Source organism: Lipotes vexillifer, unplaced genomic scaffold (assembly GCF_000442215.2).
Source record: "Lipotes vexillifer unplaced genomic scaffold, Lipotes_vexillifer_v1.1 scaffold194, whole genome shotgun sequence".
NCBI classification, from domain to species: Eukaryota; Metazoa; Chordata; class Mammalia; order Artiodactyla; family Lipotidae; genus Lipotes; species Lipotes vexillifer.
In genome coordinates this window covers 1,775,284-1,782,119 of record NW_006771758.1, presented here as the reverse complement: position 1 = coordinate 1,782,119, position 6,836 = coordinate 1,775,284, and positions in this window count along the sequence as shown.

Below are 6,836 nucleotides of genomic sequence, written 5' to 3'. Positions count from 1 at the left end.
CAAAAAAAAAAAAAAAAAAAACACCCTTCCTCCTGGAAACCTAGGTCCCACTTGCTCTGTTCAAGTACTCTCTGTGCATTCTCTACTTGAGCTTCTTGCCGTTTATCAGAATTATAATTCAACGTTCATTGTGTGACCATTTCATGAATACAGTCCATGACTATAGAGATTGCATCTGTCTTGCTCATCCACCATAGAGCCTGTGCCTTACACAGCAGGTAACACATCGAAAGTGTTCCATCTGTGTCTGCTGATGGCATCAATCCCCCTGTCTCCTCGAAAAAGTTTGCCATGTAATTGGTGTCAATAAGTTAGCCTGCCTTAAAACAGCAGCTGTCATAAAAAAGAAGAGAATAAAGGACTAATTGTCAGGCGTTGACTGCGGCCATGATGGTTGTACTATATAGGGTGGTAGGGAGGCCTGGAGTTGGGATAGAGGCAGGAGGGACTGGGGCAAACTCCAGAATGGAGCAGAGTAAGGGATGGGCGTGAAGTCTGGGGGCAGGCACGGAGGCAGAGCCTGCTGGCAGTAGTTCATGGTGGTGTTCGTTTTCTCTCTCTTGGGATCCTCCTTAGCCAAGAAAGGGGGCAAAAAGGAGTGACTGATTAAAAGCTGGGTTCTTGAAAACCCAGCTGTGCCAGGAACTAGCAAATTCTTAATCTCTCTTAATGTCAGTTTCCTTATGGATAAGAGTAATAGTAGGGATAATACCTATTTCTGTTGTTACTGCAATAATCAAATGACAGTATGCATGCGTTACCTTAGCACAGTGTTTTGGGGAATCAAGCACCTTCCTACTCTCGGTGCAAATGAAAGAGGGTATATAGCCCTGTATTATTGCTCCTTTAAAAAACTACCATGAATTTAGTGGCTTACAGCAGCACAGATTTATTCTTACAGTTATGGACATCAGAAGACCAAAGTCATCCGATTTAATCACTAGGCTAAAGTCAAGGTGTCAGAATTTCCTTGGGTCATTGTGAGGGCTGGAAATGTTCTATATTCTTATGAGGATGGCAGTTACAAGGGCGTATACATATGTAAAATTACATCGATCTTCACACATCACTTTAACATTTGTGCACTATTCTTTATGAAGTGTTGCCTCAGTAAAAATGTACATTTAAAAATTTAGGATTTTTTGTGTGTGGCCAAAAGCCAAGACTTGTTAACCTGAGTCCCGCTGAAATTCAGTGCACAGTGGTGTGTGTATGTAGGTGTGTGCATCTTTCTGTGTCAAGCGTTCACAATTTGTGTTAGGTTCTTAAAGCAATGTGGGGCCCCTAAAAAGTTAAAAATTACCAGTGAAGCCTTTCCCTAAAATGGGGACCACTCGCTCATGGCTCTGCTGGGGTTTGACTCAAGGTCAGACCACTCTGTGCAGACCAGGCATTCTGGAAATGCAGGATGGAATTGGAGAGGCATAAATATATTTATTGGACCTGTCACAAAACAAACAATGACATTTTTCTTTGGGCAGCAAAAAGCAGATAATTATCTCCAGTGGATTTTTAGCTCAATTTTTAAAAGGCTGCAGCCAATCCAGAGTTGGACAGCTCTGTCCCCACTCCTTCCCCCCACTGCCTCGCATCCCCATCTCCATCAGGGCGGAAGTCCTCCAAGGTGGAATGGCGGCTTGGCCCCCTGCCCCACCTGACAAGCCATGAGGAAACTTTAACCCACGCTCTGGATTCCTTTGGAACCTCTCTTCCAGGCCCAGCTTGCAAACCAGAATTTCCAGTGTGACTGTGTTGGCAGTAAGTTAATTAAGCAGCCAACAAGGGCTGGGTGCTCCCCACAGTGGATGTATCCACAGGGGCAGGGCAAGGCATCTGGTCCTCTGTCTCTCTCCGTGGTAAGAGGCAAATGGGAGGGATGTAGCTCAGAGAGCGGAGGCCAGCAATGAGAGTAAAAGCCCCATAGGGTGGGAATGCAGAAACTGAATGTATTGAGTGCTTAGTGGATGAATGCCAGGCTCTGTGCTATATAAAGACTTTACATAAAAGAATGGTCTCTGATCCAGACAGCCTAGGGGTGAATCCCAACTCAGTCACTTTGTAGCTGTGTGGCCCCAGGGCCAGTCGCTTACTCAGTCTTTGTGCTTGGACCCTCCTCTGTAATATGGGTGTTACAGGAGTATCTACCCTAAACTTTTCCACATAGCTTCTAGGCTGCCTCCCGCCTGGCCCTCTGACTTTTTCCCTTTTTTTGATTGAGATACAATCCACTTACCATAGTTTATCCTTTCCAGTATACAATTCAGTGGTTTTTCTTATGTTCACAAATTTGTACAACAATCGCCTATATCTAATTCCGAAACATTTACATCATCCCAAAAAAGAAACCCCATACACATTGGCAGTCACTCCCTACTCTCCCTCTGCCCCCAGCCCTGGAAGCCATTAATCTACTTTTTGTCTCTATGGATTGACCTTTTCTGGACCTTTCACATAAATGGAATCATGTAATATGTGGCCTTTAGCAGGTGACCTCTTGCATAATGTTTTCAGGATTCATGCATGTTGTACCAGGAGGTATCAGGCCCTCATTCCTTTTTATGGCCAAATCATATTCCACTGAATGGATGTACCACACCTTGTTTATCCATTTATCAGTTGATGAACATTTAGGGTCTTTCCACTTTGGGGCTATTTGTGAATAATGCTGCTATGAACACTTGTGTACAAGTTTCTATGTGCACATATGTTTTCACTTCTCTTGGGTATGTGCTAGGAGTGAATGATTTTATCTTGTATCACTCTCCTGCTCCTTGTCAAAAGGGCCTTCCTTCTATCCCTCAAACAAACCAAGCTTGCTTGTACCTCAGGGCCTTTGTATTAGCTATCCCCTCTGTCTGGAAAGCTCTTCCCCCAGATAGTCCCATGATTCACTCCTTGTCAGTCACATCTCACTTTAAACATCACCACCTCAGTAAGCCCTCCCCAGATCATTTAATCAGTCATTCGCTGCCTCTTGCCCTATTTCATTTTCCTTGTACCTATTATTACATTCTGATTTAATACTTTTAAATTTATTTGCATATTTGTAGGACATCTACCGTTTCTAGAATGTAAGCTCCAGGAAGAGTAGGATCTTGTCCACCATGACACTAGCTATCCCCGGTTGCTTGAACAGTGCCTGACATGCAGTAAGCACCTATTAAACATTAGTGATCAGGCTTCTCTGGTGGCGCGGTGGTTGAGAATCTGCCTGCTAATGCAGGGGACATGGGTTCAAGCCGTGGTCTGGGAAGATCCCACATGCTGTGGAGCAACTAGGCTACTGAGCCTGCGCGTCTGGAGCCTGTGCTCCGCAACAAGAGAGGCCGCGATAGCGAGAGGCCCGCGCACCGCGATGAAGAGTGGCCCCCGCTTGCCCCAACTAGAGAAAGCCCTCGCACAGAAACAAAGACCCAACACAGTAAAAAATTAATTAATTAATTAATTAACTCCTACCCCCAACATCTTCTTTAAAAAAAAAACAGAAAACATTAGTGATCATTACTTGGTACCTCAGAGCAAACTTAGGCAGTAGGTCCTACTATTATCCTCATGTTACAAATGAAGAAACTGAGACTCAGAGAAGTTAAGTGACTTGGCCAAACTCCTACAAGTAGGAAGTCCAGAGCCTGGGTTTGATGCCAGGACTGTCTGGATCAAAGCTGGTGCCTCTTGTATGAAGCTTACTGCTTACTCCAGCTCCTGAGTCACAAACTGACTGTTCCAAGACTTTCTCTGAGCTTAGACAAGAGGGCAAGGAGGCAGACATGTGGACACTGTCTGGTCTGGCAGCATCAAGACGCCTGGCCCCAGGGGCAGGTGGTAGGAACACCCCTCTCCTGGGAGCTTTGGCTGGAGAAAGGGCTCCTCAGAGCCACCAGCCAATCCCTGCCCCCGCCCCTGCAGCAGGCTCTCTCAAGTAGCAGACCTCACCTGCAGTGCCACCATCATTCAGGTGAACTTCGTTTTGCACAAACTCCAGCAGGGACAGTGGCAATTAACTAACTTCTTCATGCCAGGTGCTGTTCCATATATTAACTCACTGATACCCCCAATTAGCCTGATGAGATATATGCCATATTGTCCCCATATCATCAAGGCCCAAGGAGGTTCAGTAACCTGCTCTAGAGCACCTGGCTAGAGAATGGTAGAGCAGGATAGAAGACCAGCCTGTCCAACTCCAGGTTCCTGCTTTTAACCACTACTCCGTCCTGCATCTCAGTGGTGAGTTTGAGAATAAGGCTTCATTTACAAAAGAATCCACCACCAGGTAGCTGTGTGACCCTAGACAACCCATGCAAGCTCTCTGCCCCTTAGTTGTATTATCTGCGTAAACAGACAAGAATCAGCTTCTTTCCCAAGTGTGTTCCTTAGAACCAGATGTTAATAGTATTATGTGGGTTCCGTGTGGGTGGGGGGGTGGATTCCATGATCAGTGGAATTTGGAACACTCTGGGTTGAACCAAGTTAAGCAGAATACTTTATAGCAGGACTTCTCAGGGACTTTAATATGCTAATAATCAATTTGCATCTCTAAGAGGCAGTTTGAGGATGGAGCATTTCCCAAACTGTTTTGAACACAGAACAATGTAGAGAAGTGTTTCATGGAATACAATTTGGGAAACACTCATTAGAGATGCTTATTTAAAGGAAAAAGGCAGTTTTTCCTGAGATCAGAGAGAATTCTCTTCCCTTTCCTTACTTTCACTTTCTGGGAAGAGAGGGACCTGTAGATATTCATGGACCCCCTTCCGGCCTGTAGGGGACCTTTGGGGCATTTAGTGTGGAGACAGGAAAGGAAACACATTTACTAAGCCAGTTCTGTGACTGTGACCTAGGTTGTCTTTCATGATTCTCAGAACAGCCCTTTGGGGCAGGTTTAATTTAAGAAGGTGGTATATTGCAGGTGAAAATGCTGTCTTTGGAGTCAAACAAAAATGGGTTTGGTTTGCATCTTAGCTCTGCCATTTGATAGCTGGATCTATGTGAACTTGTGTAAGCCCGCTAACTTCTCTGTGCCTCAGTTTCCATATGTACAAAATGGATATGACACCTACTTCAAAAGGGTATTGTGAGGGTTTGCTGAAATAATACCTAAGAAGCACTTGCATAGAGCAAGTATTCAGTAAGAGGTAACTTTATTGCTATCATTATCATGATCATTATCTCTATTTTACAGATAAGACAGCTCAGGCCCAGGAAAGGTAATCACTTGCCTAAGGCCACACAGCTACCCTGTGTGGCTGAGGTGAGACCTATACACCACCCCAAGCCTACTCTTCCTCTCCAGGATCCCCAAAGGAGGCTGAGCTAGTTCCAAGCTTGAAAGTAAAATGCCTCTCCCACCTCACACTGCTCATTGCATGCCACTTCGGAGTGTGTGGGCACTTCCCCTGAGACCCAGAGGGTCCACTTACATAGAAGTGTTCAGACCCACTTGGCAGCATCGTGCCTGTGTTCCAGGGCTCTGACAGCTGGCCCTGGAGAACTGAGAAGGTCCTGAGCCCACGGGCATCCCTTCTAGAGCCTCCCCAGCAGGGAGACAGCGTGGAGGCTGAGGCACAAGTTTCTAGGCTCTTGCCCTGAATCAGTGAAAGAAGCTCCTTTTTAAAGAGGCTTATGTGTTGTCCTTTCATGTAACTTTGGAAAAAAAGTTTTGATGCCTACCCCTCCACCACCATCAAAAAGAAAAAAAAATCATTAAAAATCCTTCATTTTCACAGCACATAGTGAGGAAACTGAGACCTATGTGAGAAAGACCTGCCTCAGGTCCAGAGTGTTAGTGACAGAATGGGGCCCACAACTCACGTGGCCTGACTCTCTTTTTTTTTTTGGCTGCGTTGGGTCTTCATTGCTGTGTGTGGGCGTTCTCTAGTTGCGGAGAGCGGGGGCTCCTCTTCGTTGAGGTGCACGGGCTTCTCATTGCGGTGGCTTCTCTTGTTGTGGAGTACCGGCTTTAGGCTCATGGGCTTCAGTAGTTGTGGCACGTGGGCTCAGTAGTTGTGGCTCATGGACTTAATTGCTCCACGGCATGTGGGATCTTCCTGGACCAGGGCTCGAACCCATGTCCCCTGCATCTGCAGGCTGATTCTTAACCACTGCGCCACCAGGGAAGTCAGGCCTGACTCTTTTCAATACCAGCCTCTCAGACATCAGAGTCCAAGATGGGCTTATTTTTTAAAATCCAAAAGGGAAAACAGCCTAAATTTGTCCTCCATTTTTTAGTTGACTCTTCCCATTTTAGGATCAGTCTTCCCTCTGGCCGTGAAGCTCACTGTGCCCCCTCCCTGTTCCTGCATACCAGATGCTGCAGATCCAAAGAGGTGCGGAGGACCAGCATCCCCACGGTCCCCCACCCTGCGGCTGCTGACCAGCGAGAGGCAGGAACGAGGATGACACTGCATCAGTGCTTTGAGAACCTGATCAAGTCCCAGCTTAGCCACTTCTTATCTGAGTGACCTTGAGCAAGTCACCAGACCTCTCAGAGTCACTGTCATCAGTTGTCAAACTAGGATAACTTCACGTACCTCATGAGATTGCTGTAAGGATTAGAGGTTCATACGCGCAAAGAACCTGCAGCACAGAAGTTGTGCAGCAAGGAAGAGTTCATATCAGTATTATTATTTTAACTCCAGCTGGTTTTAGATAAGATCTGAAGTTCTTTTCCATACACAACGTGCGTTAGGCTCTCTGCACACCCACACCAAGGCCAAGCAGTGCTGCCCTTCCACATACATTCCTCAGTGAGCTCTGCTCTCCGTTGTAATGTGAAACTCCTTCCACCTGTAGGCAGATATTCTGATGGAGGATCCCATAAACACGGTGTGATCAGCTTG